The 21,151-nt window shown below is 38.6% G+C and overlaps 1 protein-coding gene across 28 annotated transcripts in view; it reads left to right on the top strand.

The window, feature by feature from the left end:
• PPFIBP1 (PPFIA binding protein 1) overlaps positions 1 to 21,151 on the top strand; it is a 203,192-nt gene that overhangs the window by 46,605 nt on the left and 135,436 nt on the right. For all 28 annotated transcript variants that reach the window (XM_069585491.1, XM_069585482.1, XM_069585499.1 and 25 more), the window contains one exon: positions 20,382 to 20,478. The gene's annotated coding sequence lies outside the window, so the exon portion shown is untranslated. The remainder of the gene's footprint in view (positions 1 to 20,381; positions 20,479 to 21,151) is intronic.

Raw genomic sequence — 21,151 nt, 5'->3', positions numbered from 1 at the left:
AAGGCTGTATATTGTCACCCTGCTTATTTAACTTCTATACAGAGTACAACATGAGAAATGCTGGGCTGGAAGAAGCACAAGCTGGAATCAAGATTGCAGGGAGAAATCTCAATAACCTCAGATATGCAGATGATACCACCCTTATGGCAGAAAGTGAGGAGGAACTAAAGAGCCTTGATGAAAGTGAAAGAGGAAAGTGAAAAAGTTGGCTTAAAGCTCAACATTCAGAAAACGAAGATCATGGCATCTGGTCCCATCACTTCATGACAAATAGATGGGGAAACAGTAGAAACAGTGTCAGACTTTATTTTTTGGGGCTCCAAAATCACTGCAGATGGTGATTGCAGCCCTGAAATGAAAAGATGCTTACTCCTTGGAAGAAAAGTTATGACCAACCTAGATAGCGTATTGAAAAGCAGAGACATTACTTTGCCAACAAAGGTCCATCTAGTCAAGGCTATGGTTTTTCCAGTGGTCATGTGTGGATGTGAGGGTTGGACTGTGAAGAAAGCTGAGTGCCGAAGAATTGATGCTTTTGAACTGTGGTGTTGGAGAAGACTCTTGAGAGTCCCTTGGACTGCAAGGAGATCCAACCAATCCATTCTAAAGGAGATCAGTCCTGGATGTTCTTTGGAAGGAATGATGCTAAAGCTGAAACTCCAGTACTTTGGCCACCTCATGCGAAGAGTTGACTCATTGGAAAAGACTCTGAGGCTGGGAGGGATTGAGGGCAGGAGAAGGGGACAACAGAGGATGAGATGGCTGGATGGCATCACCGACTCGATGGACGTGAGTTTGAGGGAACTCCGGGAGTTGGTGATGGACAGGGAGGCCTGGCATGCTGTGATTCATGGGATCGCAAAGAGTCGAACATGACTGAGCGACTGAACTGAACTGAATGTGGGATTATGGGTGGAAGAGAGTGTAGATAGAATGGGATTGGCTGTGGGTCTCGATTGTTGAAGCTGATAATGGGCCCCTGCACTCATTAATCTGCTTATATTTTTATATCTTTGAAAATTTCCATAATAAAAGTTGGGGTGGAAGGGAGCAGGTAAATTCAACTTATGGTGCTATTTCTAAGTCCAAGGAGTTGTTTAGCCTTCTTCAGGTTTTATCCTGACTCAGTATTCAGACCAAGTATAATTAGACACTGAATCAAACCCAAGATAAATTTTGTATCTCTTGATCATTATGGAGAAATTCCAAATTAAAAAAAAAAAATTAAGGGCATTGGAAAAATAGTAAAATTTGCCTTCAATCTGGCTTCTGTTTCTTCTTAAGAGAGGACACTGAACAAACTCACGGTTGCCTCCAAAAGCCAAAGCCTATCCTCACATCACAAAGGAGAGTTGTTAGGGTCTGATGGGAAAGAGGAATCAGTTACGGCTGGTCAGACAGCTGAGCATATGTAACAACAGTAGGATCAGAAGGTTTTTTTTTTTTTTTCCTTCATGTTTTCTGGATCTTTGGGCTTCCCTCATAGCTCAGAAGGCAATGGCACCCCACTCCAGTACTCTTGCCTGGAAAATCCCATGGATGGAGGAGCCTGGTGGGCTGCAGCCCACAGGGTCGCTAAGAGTTGGACATGACTGAGCGACTTCACTTTCATGCATTGGAGAAGGAAATGGCAACCCACTGCAGTGTTCTTGCCTGGAGAATCCCAGGACGGGGAGCCTGGTGGCCTGCCGTCTGTGGGGTTGCACAGAGTCGGACACGACTGATGCGACTTAGCAGCAGCAGCAGCAGCAGCAGGAACAACAGCAGCAGCATAGCTCAGTTGGTAAAGAAACCGCCTGCAGTGCAGGAGACCCTGGTTCTATTCCTGGATTGGGAAGATCCGCTGGAGAAGGGATAGGCTATCCACTCTAGTATTCTTGGGCTTACCTTGTGGCTCAGCTGGTAAAGAATCTGCCTGCAATGTGGGAGACCTGGGTTCGATCCCTGGGTTGGGAAGATCCCCTGGAGAAGGGAAAGGCTACCCACTGCAGTATTCTGGCCTATAGAATTCCATGGACTTTACAGTCCGTGGGGTCACAAAGAGTGAAACACCACTGAGTGACTTTCACTTTCTGGGTCTTGGGCAAGTTTCATTCTTTCTCTCAGAAAGCATTTCTATATGTTTTATTGCTGACTGTTAAAAATCAGGGTTTTTAAGGAAAATGTTCTTTTTCTAATAATGACATATTGCTCAAAGTGGTTTCTGACAGCTTGATTTGATTGTGAATTATGCTTCCTCACTCATTTCTGTAGAATATCAAGCTGCCAGCATCCTGCCTTTCTTTACTGAGCTCCTCTGGTTCAGCTTTCTAAAGATGTTTAGGGTGAGGAGTGGTGGCTGAGGGGCCTTAGTTTGCTCTGGAGGCAGGTGTGATGCCAGGATGTTCTCTGCTCACTGGTGGTGTGTGAGTGTGGTGGGTCAGACAGCCACACAGCCTTTTCCCAGCAGCCTTCGGCATCCTTTGGTTCCTGCCCTCTCATTCTCATGCCTCCCTCTCCAGGACCCCTTCCTTCTCCCAGGCCCTTCCTTCCTTCCTATGGTCTTTTTTAAAGTTTTTATTGGAGTATAGTTGCTTTACAGTGTTGTGTTTCTGTTGTACAGCAAAGTAAATCAGCTGTATGTTTACATATGGTGGTGGTGGTTTAGCTGCTGTGTCATGTCTGACTCTTTGAGACCTCGCGGACTGTGGCCTGCCAGGCTCCTATGTCCACGGGATTATCTCAGGCAAGAATACTCGAGTCGGTTGCCATGCCCTCCTCCAGGGATCTTCTTAACCCAGGGATCAAACTCAGTTCTCCTGCTTGGAGGCGGATTCTTTACCAACTAACCCATACCCCCTCTTTTTTGAATTTCCTTCCCATTTAATCCTCACAGAACACTGAGTAGGGTTCCCTGAGCTATGATGTTGATTCTCTTTAGTTATCTATTTTATGCATAGTATTAATAGTGTATATATGTTAATCCCAATCTCCCAATTAATTCTGTCCCTCCTTTCCACCCTGGTATCCATACATATTGTTCTCTGCTGTCCATGTCTATATTTTTGTTTGCAAATAAAATTCTTCAGTGGCTTTGTTATCGCGACTGGTTTTTTCAGCGCTGGCACCCTTTTGTCTTTAGGTATTCTCCCTGGCACTTTGCAAAAGCCATCTTGTCAGTGACCACTTTCAAACTGATGGAGTCCAACCACAAATGAACCCAGGCTTCTTTCTTGAACTCCACACCTGTTCTCCCAACTCCATTGTATGTATTTACCCTGTGGCTCGATGGGCCTTGCAGTTGCAGTATGATCAACATTTAATTGTCACCCCCCATATGATACACACACATGCATGCACTTTGTTTTCCATTCTCTTCTGCGTTCTGTCACCAGACATCAGAAGCCATAGAGCCATTGTTGACCCCCATCCTTCATCCTTTGATAAGTCTCCTAAAGCTTCTCTCAGCCTCCTTCTCCCCTCCATTTTCTCTGCTAGTTCACACCTTTGGAAGCCAGTTGTTGCATCCCTGCTTCCAAATTTGACATTGTCTCCAGAGTGATCTTTTAAAAATGAAATTTGATTGTTTTTCTCCTGCTTTAATGCCTTCTGCAGTTGTCTCTAAAACTTTGTTAGGAAACTGCTGTCACTAAATTTGTGAGCACCTCTTCCAGTCTGTGTATATTTATTATAATTAATATATACATTATTGCATGAATATATTAGATATTATAAACACATAGTGGTAGGAATTAATAGGATATAATGTTTTAAAAGAAATACTCTGTTTTTAAAATTGTTGGCTATTTTTCCTCCCTCTCAATCAATAATAATTTTAGTGAGAATAATGCTTCTTTATTTAAAAAAAATCTATTTCTACTTTGTTGTACAGTAATTTTAACATCTGTTTCAAAGTTCAGTTTATTTATATAATTATAAATTTTTAAGTTGTCATTATTGAAAAAGTTGATTTAGAAGACAGATAGATCCAAATGGGAGGCATGCAGTGACTACTACTTGTTCGTTTTTAATCCATCCGCTCCAGAAAAGTTTGGTTGAGATCAGCCAGTCAGTTGCAGTCTAGTGTAGTATTCTGAGGGATTAAGACTAGAATCCTGACTTGGCTGTTTACTAAATTAGGTACTTTGCTTAATCTGTGTCTTAGTTTTTGTATCTGTGAAATGAGGAAATAATATTCTCTACGTCAGGGACAGATTGAATGATTAACGCTCATCAAGCACTGATGCCTGATCCACAAACAGTGAGCCATCAGTAAGTGGTAGCTGTTATTTTCTTCTTTAATGTTAATGAATTATTTTAAAAAAGAATGGGGATATGCCACAGTTTCCTACTTTTAATAGGGCTTTAAAAAGTGAAACTCTTAATTTTGTACTTTAAGACAAGATTAGACAGATTGTTTCTTTTGATATGTGTAAAATGGTAACTCAAGGCTGCTTAATATACATTTTTGGTTACCATTTTGAATGAAAATTTCCCTATGTTTTAATTTATATTTTTCTCATATGAGATTGGGGCTTAAAATTTTTTTCCTTAGAAGTATAAACACTTAAATAAAGTTGTACTTTATATCATCTATAGTAGTCATTTCTTTTATCCAATATGGCATTTCTATTAGCATCTGTAATAAGAGGATGCCTATAATGTTATTCCTCCCGTTTGATGGATGAGGAAACTTGAGGCTTACTTAATTAGGCTAAGTAACTTGACCAGAATCATATAGGTGAAAAGTTATGGATATGAAATATTAAAACCCAGGCTGATCTATGCCAAAGTCTACACTTTCAGTCATCATGCTCTGCTCCCTTTGACAGAAATAATATATGATCTTCATTGTAGGATTATATAGGTAATCAAAAAGGAAAATAAAACTATATTCGTCTGATATTCCACTACTGTCGGCATATTGATAGCATATCGCAGAGGAAGAGAGAAGACCTATCACAGACAGACTCTGGGAGTAGGAGAGGGTTTTTTAAAAGAAATAGTTACTTGTTTTTTATTCAGCTGTGTCAGGTCTTAGTTGTGGCATGCAGGATCTTCAGTTGTGGCATGCAAACGCTTTGTTGCAGCATGTGGGATCTAGTTTCCTGACCAAGGATCGAACCCGGGTTCCCTGCACTGGAAGCTTGAAGTCTTAGCCACTGAACCACCAGCGAGATCCCATAAAAAAACATGTGAACAGCTGTCCCTTCATTTGCCATTGTGTGTGTACGTGTGTGTGTGTGCACATGCGTGTGTGAGCTCAGTCATGTCTGACTCTTGACAAACCCAAGTATTGTAGCCTGCCAGGCTCCTCTGTCCATGGAATTTCCCAGGCAAGAGTGAGTTGCAGTTTTCCTCCTCCAGGCAATCTTTCCTACCCAGGGGTCAAACTTGCATCTCCTACATTGTCAGGCAGATTCTTTACCACAGTACTACCTGGGAAGCCCTTGCCACTATACCCTCCTTCCCATTTCTCTCTAGTGAGAGATACGTGACTGGTAGTAGACTTTTGCAGGGTCAGTGATGAAGAGGAAGAACAAAGTATTGAAAACCATAGATGATTATCCTTCCTGATTGTTTACCCTGTGTACCTGTATATTTACAAAAATTAACTAATGTCTCATGAAGGTCCTTGGTGTCATTAACCCTTGGTAACCATAGCCCTCTCACGTTGGCTTGCTTAGTGTTCTGTCTAATGGATGTACTTCAGTGTAGCTATTGATAGACACAGTTAAATTGTTGCTATTTTTCTTATCAAGATTATAAATAATTTGTGAAAATTAGATACAAAAATTTTTGCTCACTTGTTGAAACATTTAGTTTAACTTAGTTAGTATGGAGTGCTGGATCAAAGACTATTATATTTTTAAGGCTTATGATAACCACTGCCAGTTGCCAATATTCCCTAGGAAAAACCATCTCCCAATTTGGCTCCAATTAAAATGAGAAAGAGGAAAGGATAGGGAAAGAAAGGGAACAATATTTTAATGGCATGAAGAAGATGGAAAAGTCAGGGTGTCAGCCTTGGATGGTGTGATTTGAAAGAAGTGGGTTGCCTTTTTGTGGACTGGAACCTCTCATGATAAAGGTAAACTGCATATTGTCCCTTGTATTTGCTTTCTTTTTTTATTGAATGTTAGGGGTACATGAGGACTGGAGCACTGAATGTTTTCTCCTATGTCCTTTTTTAGAATTGCTCTGGATTCTCTTTTGAGATTTAGAAAATTTATAGGTCATTGTGTCTTTCTGATTATGGAAGCTGAAAATCAACTAGGTATTTTAACTGGTGTTTTTCTAAAATAATACTAAGTTCCAAGGTGTTATCTTGGTTGACAGGAATTTTAACAGGAGGTGGCAGAGTTGGACTTATCTTAGGTAAAAAACCCTTGGCTTTGGATATACTAGGACACTTTTAATTGAAGGATAATTGCTTTACAGAATTTTGTTGTTTTCTATCAAACCTCAATATGAATCAGCCATAGGTATACATATATTCCCTCCCTCTTGAACCTCCCTCCCATCTCCCTCCCTATTCCATCCCTCTAGGTTGATATAGAGCCCATGTTTGAGTTGCCTGAGCCATACAGCAAATTCCTGTTGATTGTCTATTTTACATATGGTAATGTAAGTTTCCATGTTACTCTTTCCATACATCTCACCCTCTCCTCCTCTCTCCCCATGTCTATAAGTCTATCCTCTGTGTCTGTTTCTCCATTGCTGATCTGCAAGTAAGTTCTTCAGTACTATCTTTCTAGATTCCATATATATGTGTGTTATTATATGATATTTATCTTTCTATTTCTGACTTACTTCACTCTGTATAATAGGCTATAGGTTCATCCACCTCATTAGAACTGACTCAGATGATTTCCTTTTTATGGCTGAGTAATATTCCACTATGTATATGTACCACAACTTCTTTATCCACTAATATGTCAGTGGACATCTAGGTTGCTTCCATGTTCTAGCTGTTGTAAATAGTGCTGCAGTGAACAATGGATACATGTGTCTTTTTCAATTTTGTTTTCCTGAGGGTATATGCCTAAGAGTGGGATTTCTGGGTCATATGGTGGTTTTATTCCTAGTTTTTTAAGGAATCTCCATACCATCTTCCATAGTGGCTGAATCAACTTACATTCCCACCAGCAGTGCAAGAGCATTCCCTTTTTCTCCACACCCTCTCCAGCATTAATTGTTTGTAGACTTTTTGATGATGGCCATTCTGACCCATGTGAGCTGATTTCTCATTGTAGTTTTGATTTGCATTTCTCTAATAATGAGCGATGTTGAGCATCTTTCACGTGTATGTTAGCCATCTGTATGTCTCCTTTGGAGAAATGTCTGTTTAGGTCTTTTCCCCACTTTTTGATTGGGTTGTTTTTCTGGTATTGAGTTGTATGAGCTGCTTTGTATATTTTGGAAATTAATCCTTTGCCAGTTGTTTCATTTGCTATTTTCTCCCATCCTGAGGGTTGTCTTTTCACCTTGCTTATAGTTTTCTTTGCCATGAAAAAGCTTTTGAGTTTAATCAGGTCCCACTTGTTTACTTTTGTTTTTATTTCCATTACTCTAAGAGGTGGGTCATAGAGGATCTTGCTTTGATTTATGTCATTGAGTGTTCTGCTTATGTTTTCTTCTAAGAGTTTTATAGTTTCTGGTCTTACATTTAGGTCTTTAATCCATTTTGAATTTATCTTTGTGTATGGTGTTAGAAAGTGTTCTAATTTCATTTTTTTAACATGTAGCTGTTCAGTTTTCCCAGTACCACTTACTGAAGAGGCTGTCTTTGCCCCATTATGTATTCTTGCCTTCTTTGTCAAAAATAAGGTACCCATAGGTGCATGAGTTTATTTCTGGACTTTCTATCTTGTTCCATTGGCCTATATTTCTGTTTCTGTGCCATTACCATACTATCTTGATGAATGTAGCTTTGTAGTGTAATCTGAAGACAGGAAGGTTGATTCATCCAGCTCCGTTCTTCTTTCTCAATACTGCTTTGGCTATTCAGGGTCTTTTGTGTTTCCATATGAATTGTGAAATTTTTTGTTCTAGTTCTGTAAAAAAATGCCATTGGTAATTTGATAGGGATTGCATTGAATCTGTAAATTGCATTTGGTGTTATAGTCATTTTCACAATATTGATTTTTCCTAATCAGGAACATGGAATAGCTCTCCATCTGTTTATGTCATCTCTGATTTCTTTCATCAGTGTCTTATAATTTTCTGCATAGAGTTCTTTTGTCTCTTTAGGTAAGTTTATTCCTAGATATTTAATTCTTCTTGTTGCAGTGGTGAATGGGATTGATTCCTTAATTTCTCTTTCTGATTTTTCATTGTTAGTATATAGGAATGCAAGTGATTTCTGTGTATTGATTTAGTATCCTGTAACTTAGCTAAAATGATTAGCTCTAGTAATTTTCTGGTACTATCTTTAGGGTTTTCGATGTACAATTTCATGTCATCTACAAACACGGAGAGCTTTACGTCTTCATTCTGATCTGGATTCCTTTTATTTCTTTTTTTCTCTGATTGCTGTAACCAGGGCTTCCAGAACTATGTTGAATAATACCGGTGAAAATGGACACCCTTGTCTTGTTCCTGATCTTAGGGGGAATGGTAAAAGAAAAACTAAAAGTTTTTCACCATTGAGAATAATGTTTTTGTGGGCTGATCATATATGGCCTTTACTGTGTTGAGGTAGGTTCCTTCTATGTCCATTTTTTGAAGAGCTTTAATCATAAATGGGTGCTGAATTTTGTCAAAGGCTTTTTTTGCATCTATTATCCTATGGTTTATATCCTTTGCTTTGTTAATATGGTGTATCACATTGGTTGATTTGCATATATTGAAGAATCCTTGCATCCCTGGAATAAACCCAACTTGATGATGGTGTATGAGCTTTTTGATGTGTTGTTGAATTCTGTTTGGTAAAATTTTGTTGAGGATTTTTGCATCTATGTTCATCAGTGATATTGGCCTGTACTTTTCTTTTTTTGTGTTGTCTTTGTCTGCTTTTGGTATCAGGGTGGTGTGGTGGTGGCCTCATAGAATGAGTTTGGAAGTATTCCTTCCTCTGCAGTTTTTTGAAAGAGTTTTGGAAGGATAGGCATTAGCTCTTTAAATGTTTGATAGAATTCTCCTGTGAAGACTTCTGGTCCTGGGCTTTTATTTTTTGGGAGATTTTTGATAACAGCTTTGATTTCAGTGCTTATAATTGGGATGTTCATTAATTTCTATTTCTTCCTGGTTCAGTCTTAGAAGGTTGAACTTTTTAAGGATCTATCCTTTTCTTCCAGGTTATCTGTTTTATTGCCATATAGTGGTTCATAATAGTCTTTTATAATCCTTGGTATTTCTGCATTGTCTGTTGTAACCTTTCCTCTTTCATTTCTAATTTTGTTGATTTGATTCTTCTCTTTTTCTTGATGTGTCTGGCTAAAGGTTTGTCAATTTTGTGTATCTTCTCAAAGAACCAGCTTTTAGTTTTATTAATCTTTATTGTTGTTTCTCTTCTATTTCTTTTTCATTTATTTCTGCTCAGATCTTTATGATTTCCTTCATTCTGCTAATTTTGTTTTTTTTGTTGTTCTTTTTCCAGTTGTTTTAGGTGTAAAGTTAGGTTGTCTATTTGATATTTTTTGTTGTTGTTTCTTGAGGTAGGATTGTTATTGTAAGAAACGCTGCGGGAAGAAGGAACCACCCCTATGGACTGTTGTTCAGGACCTTTTATTGGGTGGTCGCTCTCGGGCAGAACTCCCGGGGGCGGGTAAGCAAGGGAGCGAGGCGGGGGTTGGGGGGGGGGTCTGCGAAGCAAAGGGAGTCTGTGGGGTAAAGGGAATCTGCGGAGTCTTCGAGGTGTGAGGGGTGGGGAAGGGGTTTTATAGTCTGGGCTGGGCCTCCCATATAAGGAAGAAAACGCGGGCTCAGCGGTGATTGGTGTCCAAGGGCTCCGTGTCAGCTCCTGATTGGACGGCGGGGGCTTCATGTCGGCTCCTGGTTGGTTGGCTTGGTTGCCGGCCCATCTCCGGGGCTTGTCTGCAGCGCCCTCTACTGGGACATGTCCCGACATGCCCAGGCATGCCTGACCTCGCCCTGACCTTTCATCCTGACCTTGCCCTGACCTTTCTTCCTGGCCTTGCCCTGACCCTTCATCCTGACCTCGCCCTGACCTTTCAGTTATCGCTATAAACTTCCCTCTTAGAACTGCTTTTGCTGCATCTCATAGGTTTTGAGTTGTCGTCTTCATTGTCATTTGTTTTTAGGAATTTTTTTATTTCTCTTTTGATTTCTTCAATAACCTGTTCATTATTTAGAAATATATAATTGAATCTCCATGTGTTTGTGTTTTTTTACAGTTTTTTTTTGTAATTGATATCTAGTCTCATAGTGTTGTGGTCAGAAAAGATGCTTGATACAATTTCAGTTTTCTTAAATTTACTGAGGTTTGATTTGTGACCCAAGATGTGGTCTATCCTGGAGAATGTTCCATGTACACTTGAGAAGAAGGTGTATTCTTCTGCATTTGGATGGAATGTCCTGAAGATATGAATGAGATACATCTTGTCTAATGTATCATTTAAGGCTTGTGTTTCCTTATTAATTTTCTGTCTTGATAATCTGTCCATTGGTGTGAGTGGGGTGTTAACGTCTCCTACTATTACTGTGTTACTGTCAATTTCTCCTTTTATGTCTGTTAGTGTTTATCTTATGTATTGAGGTGCTCCTGTGTTGGGTGCATAGATATTTGCAATTGTTGTCTTCCTCTTGGATTGATCCCTTGATCATTACATAGTGTCCTTCCTTATCTCTTGTAATATTCTTTATTTTAAGGTCTACTTTGTCTGAATCGAGGATTACTACTCCAGCTTTTGCTTCCCATTTGCGTGGAATATATTTTTCCATCCTCTCACTTTCAGTTTTTAGGTCTGAAGTGGATTTCTTGTAGACAGTATATACATGGGTTTTGTTTTTGTATCCATTCAGCCAGTCTGTATCTTTTGGTTGGAGCATTTAATCCACTTACATTTATAGTAATTATTGATATATATGTTCCTATTGCCATTTTCTTAATTGTTTGGGGTTTGTTTTCGTAATCTTTTTCTTCTCTTGTACTTCCTGACTATATAAGCTCCTTTAACATTTGTTGTAAAGCTGATTTAGTGGTACTGAATGCTCCAAACTTCTTTGTGTCTGAAAAGCTTTTGATTTCTCTATCAATTTTGAATTTTTAAATTATATATATATTTAATATATATATATTTTATTGAAGTATAGTTGATTTACAGTGTTTCAGGTGCACAGCAAGGTGATTCAGTTATACAAATACACATATATTATTTTTGAAATTATTTTCCATCATAGGTTATTACGAAATATTGCCTATATTTCCCTGTGCTATACAGTAAATTTTTACTGCTCGTTGCGTATCTGTTTTTAATTAGAAATCTAGCATTCTATTCATACTAAATTAAGCAAATGGAATCAAAATGTCATAATTTTCTTAGGCAAAAATTCATAAGATTTCTAAAATATATGTTATGCATATATATATATATGTATACAAAGCTTTTCTCTACTTGATAAAGGCTTGAGAAAGAACAAGCCAAGAAAAGAGATGGAGAAATTGGAGAGTATATATATATATATTCAGTAACTTATGTTTCAGGAGTGTAATTCTCAGGGAGTAGGTCGATAAAGTCACCAATCCATTTCTTTCTAAACACAGATGATGCAGAGATCATGGTCCTAGTCTGGTAAAGCAAACACATCTATTCCTTGTGGGGCAGTTTAATGGGAAGAGCGCCTACTGCTGGGTCAGCAATGAAAGAGTTCATAATGGGCCAACCCACTTTTTAGAGCTATAATTACCTCACTGGGGTATGTTGGTTCACAGAGTTCTACCGGTGTGATAAAGTGTTATATACCACTGAGCTGGTAATTGTTTTTATTCAAACAATCACACATTTAACAGTAGTTCAGGATATTCTTTCAGAATGTGATGGGATCGAAGTGGTTTGACTTTATATTTTTGAGTGATGTTTGCAGTAGCACATTAAATAAAGATAGATGTGGAAGGATTTGATTCTACAGAATTTCTTGGGTATGGAGGATAGAGTTGTAGGGGTAGTATAATTGTTTTTCCTACATTTTTGTAAAAGAACATATTTCAGAATATTTATATAATATTTTCCCTCTGAAGACATGACTGACTATAGTTAGCAGTCTGATTTCTACCAGACTACCCCTCTGCTTCAAGAAGTGTGCAAATACAATGAAACAAACTAAAAGCAAGGTGAAAAGACAGCCTTCAGAATGGGAGAAGATAATAGCAAATGAAACAACTGACAAAGAATCTCTAAAATATACAAGAAGCTCATGTAGTGCAATGCCAGAAAAATAAACAACCCAATCAAAAAGTGGGCCAAAGGACTAAACAGACGTTTCTCCAAAGAAGCCTTCAGAGGGCTAATAAACACAGGAAAAGATGCTCAGCATCACTCATTATCAGAGAAATGCTTATCAGAATCATGAGGTACCATCTCACACTGGTCAGAATGGCTGCCATCAAAAAGTCTACAAACAATAAATGCTGGAGAGAGTGTGGAGTAAAGGGAACCCTCTTATACTGCTGGTGGGAATGCAAACTAGCATAGCCACTATGGAGAACAGTGTGGAGATTTTTTTAAAAACTGGAAATAGAACTGCCTTATGACCCAGCAATCCCACTGCTGGGCATACTCACCGAGGAAACCAGAATTGAAAAAGACACATGTACCCCAATGTTCATTATAGCACTGTTTACAATACTTAGGACATGGACGCATCCTAGGTGTCCATCAGCAGACAAATGGATAAGGAAATTGTGGTACGTATACACAATGGAATATTATTCAACTATTAAAAAAAAAAACGCTTTTGAGTCAGTTCTAATGAGGTGGATGAAACTGGAGCCTATTATACAGAGTGAAGTAAGTCAGAAAGAGAAACACCAATATAGTATATTAATGCATATATATGGAATTTAGAAAGATGGTAATGACGACCCTATATGCAAGACAGAAAAAGAGACACAGATGTAGAGAACAGACTTATGGACTGTGTGGAAAAGGCAAGGGTGGGATGATTTGAGAGAATAGCATTGAAACGTGTATTACCATATGTAAAATAGATGACCAGTGCAAGTTCGATGCATGAAGCAGGGTGCTCAAAGCTGGTGCTCTGGGACAACCCAGGGGAATGGGTTGAGGAGGGAGGTGGGAGGGGGTTTCAGGATGGGGGGACCCATGTACACCCATGGCTGATTCATGTTGACATATGGCAAAAAGCAGCACAATATTGTCAATAATTAGCCTCCAATTAGAATAAATTAATTAAAAATAAAAGAATTGTGCAAATAATTGGAACATCTACTCTAAAATTCTTGCCCCCAATTGAAATGGAACCCCCTGTTTAAATATATTAGGTACATTTTACATTATAGCTCATAATGTTTTTCATATGGAATTTTAATATAAAAGATTTTCACTGTGGTCCATGATATTTGTTATTAAAAAAATGAAGTTTTAATATTTGTCACAAAGGAAAATTGGTATGTTTGGAAACAGCTGTATTCATTCTCTCATCCCCACCCCCTGCCTTATACAATTGCATAACACATGCAATTGTATATAGATTTATTTTTATATAAAACTTCATGGTGGACTTTCATCACTTCTATCAGTTCAGTAAAAGTGTTCAAAGAATAACAACTTTTGAATTCCGAAATTGCTTAGAATGTTTGAATTAGAATCTTTCTGTGGGAAGTAAAAAATATTGGCCAATACTGGAAAAGCTGGGCATAAAACTTTAGAATGAGATAAACAGCAAGCCATTACTAAACACTACAAATATGATTGTGAAGCAACATGTTAATTTAAAAACATGTGACCCTTATTTGATGTAACATGTCAGTAGATATTGTGACTACTACAGTTTTAGAACCTCAAGGGAAATTTGACTATATTAAATTTGATATTGGTATGGAGAAAGTGAGTTCATTGAGGACTTTGGGACATCAGAGATTATCAGATTATTCATTCACCTGGTATTTAGAGCATAGTGCTTAGTACTGTGAGAAGACACAAAAAATTGTACACTTAATCTTTTTAACACTGAAAAGATTAGTTTGAAGCTTTTTGTCCAACTTTAGATTTGTGAATCAACTCTAACATGTAATTTCTTCAACTCTTTAATATCTGTTTATTTTTTGGCCAAGAGTCATCACTTTGTTGTACTGCTTCACTTGATCTTTACTTCTCTTAGTAGCCCTAAGCGATGAGCTTTTTGACCATCCCACAAAGGAATGTTTTCAGTCTGTTCATCTGAGTTACTGCATAGACTGGAAACAAAACCATGTTGGAATACAGATGTTTATGGTTGGCTGGGCCCCATGTAACTAGCCAAACACCCCAAGCTTGTAATTTACATTTGCTTCTCAGCTCAACTAGCCTAACTCATCAGGGACCTTGCACCTAAAATTTAAAAATGCCAAGGGTCTCTTTGAAAGAATCTATTCTTTGACAACAAAGTCTTACTGAGGAGGCAAAACATACTTCAGGGATATTTAAACAGTGGAAATCAATGATCATTAGATGCCCAAATGAATACATGGGTTGAAACATGAAATGGCAGTGAGAGATGGGAAGACGATGTGAGGGCATAATATGAAAGCCTTTATTATTTGAATAAGACATGAGGACTGGCTACAAATATGATTTTGAGCATGGTTAGGCATCCACCTGATTAATTTGATTGTAATTCTTACACACCCTATTTCTGGTCAAAGGGAGCCAGGATTTTGGACCCAGGGCTCTCTGACTTTAAAGTTTATGATGTAAACCTTTATCCTATATGGTGACTCCTACAACTTTTTATACTCAACTAGTCTATAATGAAGGACTAAAGCTGAAGCTCCAATACTTTGGCCACATGATGGAAAGAGCCTACTTTTCCTACATCAGGAAAAGACCCTGATGTTGGGAAAGATTGAAGGCAGGAGGAGAAGGGAGAGACAGAGGATGAAGGTGGTTGGATGGCATCATCAACGCAATGGACATGAGTTTGAGCAAACTCCAGGAGATACTGAAAAACAGAGAAGACTGACAGGCTGCAGTCCATGGGGTTGCAGAGTCGGACACGACTGAGCGACTGAACAACAACAACACCTCCTTCAAGGTCCACACAGTGATGGCCTTTCCCTAAAGTCTTTTTAGATCTCCTGATCTGGGTCCTGTACCACTTTGAACCTTTAATATACAGCTTTAGTTTAGTCTTTTATGTACTCGTTTCCCCTCCTGGATTGTGAAGATCCAACCTTCATGGGAAATACAAATTATATCCCGTAATATTCAGTACAGAGATTTGGCCTGTACCTTGGATGTGAGAGTTGGCAGTAGAAGAGAAAAAAAGGTAGTATGAAGTGAGTATTGCCTTAGAAGCAGGAGTAGGTAGGATGAAGCAGGAGTTGACATGAAAGAGAAAAGACCATCCAGGTTACATGAAAGACCAAAAACAGAGTGAGATTGGAAAAGTAGGTAAAGGATAAAATGAGGATTTGGACTTTACTCTGCAGATATGGGAACCAATGAAAAACTAGCTTGGTTAAGAAGATGACTAAGACCATCTCTAAGTGTGAAATTGATGATGAGTAATTTAGCAGTATATTTTCCCCTTATTTTATTTGGATCATGTCAACCTATCAATCAGTACAAAAGAGCACTGGGTCGTATTTTAGGTGACACATTCCCCTAGATTTCCTGGAGATTTTCTGAAAGTGGTAGATAACTCATGAAGGGAACATCTTCCTGAGTCATGTGATGGTGGATATCTGGATAGCGCTGTCTTGCTGCCAGTGTGAAAAGTAGTCATACCAAAGTTCCTGTTAACGCTCCCTCAGCCTTTTCCCAAATGGAAAAGACATGGAGGATAAGATGGGATGGGAACAAATTTGGAAGATTTAGGAAGCCCTCTGAAAGTGAAAGTGTTAGCCGCTCGGTCCTGTCCAACTCTCTGCAACCCCATGGACTGGAACCCACCAGGCTTCTCTGTCCTTGGAATTTTCCAGGCAAGAATACTGCAGTGGGTTGCCATTTCTTTTGCCAGGGCATCTTCCGGACCCGGGGGTTCAAACCCGATCTCCTGCATTGGCAGGCAGATTCTTTACCATTTGAGCCTCCAGGGAAGCCCTAGGATCCCTCTGGTAAATTTATCCTGAAGGCTTTCTAAAGGGCCTAAACTACCTGGAGAGGCCTTGGTTACCAAAGGAAAGATAGACGTTGGTCAGTTCATTTGATTCCTTCATTACTCATGGTAAATAATAAAGAGTATTGTAACTTTTATATTCCCAGTATGCCAAGGTTAGCAAATCAGAAAGGTCTCTAAGTGTCTGTGGCTGTGCATGTATATTGTGTTTGAGGTATCTTATCCTAAACCATACAGGGTATACTTCATTGTACTCGCCTAATATTTCTAACTAACAAACAATTTGAGATTTCCTTTTATTATCTATGACTTTGATGAAGTTAAATTATTATCAGTAGAGCACAGAGATTAATTATACCAGTTCGGGACCCATGTTGCCTGAGTTGTGATCCCAGTTTCTCCACTTAACAGCAATATAATCTTTTGTAAGTTATTTAACCCCTCTCCCTCAATTTCCTCATCTGTTTGATGGGGATAATAATTTGCTTCTCTCTGTCTTTGCCAGAATTAAGTGAATGAATTTATTGTTCGTTTACTAAAAGTAAAATTGTTAGAATAGTATCTGGTACACAAGTTATCAGTACATATGACTTCTTATTGTGTTGTAAATGAGGGAAAGCAGCTAAAGGTAAGTTACTCAGGTAGTTACCCAATAAGATTACTACGCTAGATTGTTGTTGTTTAGTCACTCAGTTGTGTCCAGCTCTTTGCAACCCCATGGACTGTAGCCTGCCAGGCTCCTCTGTGATGGAGTTGGACCCAGTGATTGAACCCTGGTCTCCTATATTGCAGGCAGACTCTACCATCTGAACCAACTGGGAAGCCCCACTCTAGGATTAGTGTTTCTCATTTCAGGATTTAGTCCACGGAAATAGCTGTTTCCTAGACCAAAGGTCGGGAAACTTTTCCTCAAAGGGCCAAATCAGATAGCAAATATTTTATACTCTGTAGACCTTACTGTCTCTGTTGCATCTTCTCAACACTGTCATTGTGTTCTGCAAAAGCAGCCATAGACAATATGTAAACTAATGGGCTTGACTGTGTTCCAATAAAATTTTATAAAAACAGATGGCAGACCACATTGTCCTGCATACAGACTCCTGCTTTAGATGCTTGTCTAACATGAATAGAGCTTCAAATTCCATTTAAAGTATGAAATACGGCATTATTATAATAAGCAGTAACTTCCCTTCCTAACTCCTAGAGAATTGCATGGACCGTACAGTCCGTGGGGTCACAAAGAGTTGGACACGACTGAGTGAATTTCACACTTTCACTTCCCTTCCTAATGAATATTAGTCTGACATGTTACTTTCCGTTATGATGGTCATGCTTTACAACATCAGAGGGGTTTAGAAGATAAGCAGTAGTGATAAATGTGTTTTCCATCTCAAAGGGATATACGGAAGTCATTTATTTAGTGGTTTGGAGAATTTTCTTGGTATTTGAAATCTGAGATTTGGGCAGGATGTTAAGGGTTCATGTTATTAAATGCATGCAAATATACTGGGTTTTGTGCTTTTTTTTTTTTGTAATCTCTGAAAAGGAAAGGTTTGTGAGTCATATAAAAAGTTGTTTGTAATTATCCTTGTCATTACACTAAGGGTTTTTCTGCTAGGAATGTAGTTTGCATGGGTTTCGGTTTTTTGATGGCTTAACTTTTCAGTTTAATAATGTGTTCTTGTTTTTAAATTAAACTTGTCAGTCAGCCTCTTTGTGAGCAGCTAACTGTGTTGGTTAGTTTGTATTTATAGTTACTCTGTTTCTGAGGAAATGACTAAAATCTCTTGAATTTGGTCAAAACTGCATCACAAAGGGTATCTTTGACTTACTTAAACAAGGCTCATGATGGAAACTCAAAAAATCTCATAGTTCATGTTTATAAATGTTATTATGTATTCAGTCCTGGTTGGGCCAATAATCAGAGTTCTGTGCTGAGGGGAGGCTTGAATGTTCCCAGTGCTTCTTATTAATAGTTAACATGAATTCCTCTGGAGCAAGTTCAGGCAGCACTTTGTTATATAATACTCTTGTAAAAAATCGTTTTCTAATTTTACATGTGACTTTGAGGTGACTCTTATAGAACATAGCTAGGTCTTCTTCTCCTTAAATTGTTTCACTCTTTTTTCTCCTTCTTTATTCCTGTTCAGGTAGTCCTGACATGTAAAGCATCTAAACCTTGTACATGTAATTTCTAACAAAGACGACCCCCCACCGCAGGTCTCCCCACTTCTACAATATCCACGAGTCCTCCGCAGCCTAGCTTCGTGCCCTCACTGTGAATCAGTCCTCATAGCAGTGGAGGGGGCCCATATTCTGCTCTTTGTTCAGGGCACTGGGTGGGAAGGAAGGGCAGGCCTGGCTTTGGTCGGCTCAGACACAGGCTGACCTGTGCTCTGGGACCCAGGCTGGAACCCACGTTTTCCCATAATGGGCTCTGTTAGAGATGGTGGTTGGGATTTGTGTGATTATGCTTCTAGATCAGCAGTGTTATGAGCTCATTGAGATTTCTGCCCTAGCTTTTAACGCAATCCCTGTTTAGTTTGAACCCTTCTGTAAGCAGCTCAAGAAACCAATTCTCCAACTTAAATCTTGGATCAAAGTATAAAACAGTTAAAAGTGCAATTACTCTGCCCGCTACCACACATCTATTCATCTCTGCCTCTGTTCTTAGAAACACCTGTTGGGTAGGGTTCCCAGACACTCACTTTAAAAACTGCTGATGAAGATTCCTATTTACTTTTGGAGCACACAGTAGTCTTCAAATCAGGTTTGCTTATGTATGCATCATTAATTGCTTAAAATTTACCTGGATTGGTGTGTATGTGTAAGTCGTATATGAAATCAGCTTTTGAGGAGGTTGAATGGACAGAAGCTTACCTGAGCTGAGAAATTCCTTCAAGACAGCCTCTATCCACCATTCATGCCTAAATTCCATTGCATTTTATTTTAGTGTTAAGCTCCTGCCTCTTCTGAAGCTCTTTGTTTGTTTGTTTAATGAAAATGTTCTCAAGATCCATATCCATTAAGTTGTTGGAATCTTTGAGCTGATCCTATTGCTTCTGTGTTTAATTAAGCATGTGAGGTCACTGGCTCCTCAAAAGGACAGAAAGAAGGACACAGCTAAACTCCTACTTCATAGTTTTGTCTAGAACTGTTCCTGATCATATGTACATTTGAAAAGCACATGTGAGATCATGCCTCTAGCATTTGACATGGAGACACTCAACTTTTTCATTTGGATGGAAGTAGTTATGAGATATTGGGACATATACTATTCCTCAGTATTCCTTCACGACCAGAATATATGATACTACTATAATGGTGAGGATATTCATGCCCAAATATATAGTACTGGGAATTTTTTGGTAAGTATATGCTATTTAAAAGAAATATGGGAATCAGAATCACAAGTCTAAAAAACAGTATGTTTCTACATACTGTTTATGTATTATTCTTGTTGGATAAGAAAATAATAAGTTTCTTCCTTTTTTTAAACCTTAACAACTAAGCATTGGTGAACTATGATTAATTCATTTACTCTGGAAACATAAAGCACCTAACCTATTCCAGATACTTTGTGATATAAAAACTAATGATGGTAGTTTTCTGCTGAAATTCAGGTTTCAGGGAATCTATGAAGTTGTGGCCGGTAACTGAGGAAGTAAGGAAGAATGAATGCTGGAAGGGGGGAAGGAAGAAAAGGAAGGGAGAGGAAGGAACAGTGGAAGGATAGGTGGAAAGAAATTAGTTAAATCTGTTGGTCCTTAACACATTTTATTGTTTTATTCATTTTTAATTTTTATTTAATTTAAAATGTATCTATTTGACTGCACTGGATCTTAGTCGTAGCACATGGATTCTTTGATCTCCATAGTGGCGTGCAGGATCTTCAGTTGCAGCATGAGAACACTTGTTTGCAGCCTGTGGAATCTAGTTCTCTGATCAGGGATCAAACCCAGATCCCCTGCATTGGGAACACAGAGACTTAGCCACTGGACCACCAGGGAAGTCCCACATTTTTTTTTTAATTGCACACATGTTATCTAGTTTGATGTTCTTTGCTTATATAATAATTCACCATCTATAGGGTCTTTTTATGGTGTGTCATAGTTTGAAGTTGGTTTTAATTTATTTCCTTTGTATTTGTTTCTTTTCAGTATAAAAAGAACTTCATGGATCAGATTGCTAACAAGTACATGGAAGATTTGAAGAGCTGAAGAAAAAAAATTCACTGTTAAACTTGTTTTTTAAAATGTAAGTAAACTCTGCTCACTGTTGTTTATTTGTGTCATCTTCATAGCCTGCAATGACCTTTCTGTACTCAGTGTGTAAATTTTTTTCCCAGTAGTAAAGCTGCTCGTCTGCATGGTCTGCTCATAAAGTCTACAATAATTTATGACCCATTCCTCTCCTTAAAAATTTTTTAAATTCTAAAAGTAATATGACTAACATAGGTGGTTGTAGAACTTAGTCACGTTGTGACAGTCAGTGAGTAAATCTTTCTTTGGCATCAAGAGGGAACATAGACCTGGCAGCACATAGAAAGCACCGCCCTTTTCGCAAATCCTCTGTTGCTCCTTACCCTACAGGTTCTTTTAGTGAACCATGTAAGTCAGTGAGAATTGTTGGTCAACCTGTTAATGAAGCCATAGACTTAGAGAAGTGAGGTGTTTCCAATATAAGCTTATTTATCTTTTCCTCCTTGTTTCTATTGCTCTGTAATAGTAGTGATACTTAGCTATGTATTGAACTATTAAAAGACAAGCACTCGACTGATTTAATTCAATCAGTGTTCATTCAGCAAGTGCTTTTTCTGAGTGCTTGTCATGTGCCACGCACTGCTCTGACACCATCACCTTGTGCTACACTTGGGGCAGCCTTGCAAAGTAGGAGCCCATATTTTAGTGATGGTGATCCAGGTGAGTAT

This window comes from Ovis canadensis, chromosome 3 (assembly GCF_042477335.2).
Source record: "Ovis canadensis isolate MfBH-ARS-UI-01 breed Bighorn chromosome 3, ARS-UI_OviCan_v2, whole genome shotgun sequence".
NCBI lineage: Eukaryota > Metazoa > Chordata > Mammalia > Artiodactyla > Bovidae > Ovis > Ovis canadensis.
The sequence above is the reverse complement of the archived record's forward strand: the minus strand, read 5'-3'. Positions and strand labels throughout refer to the sequence as shown.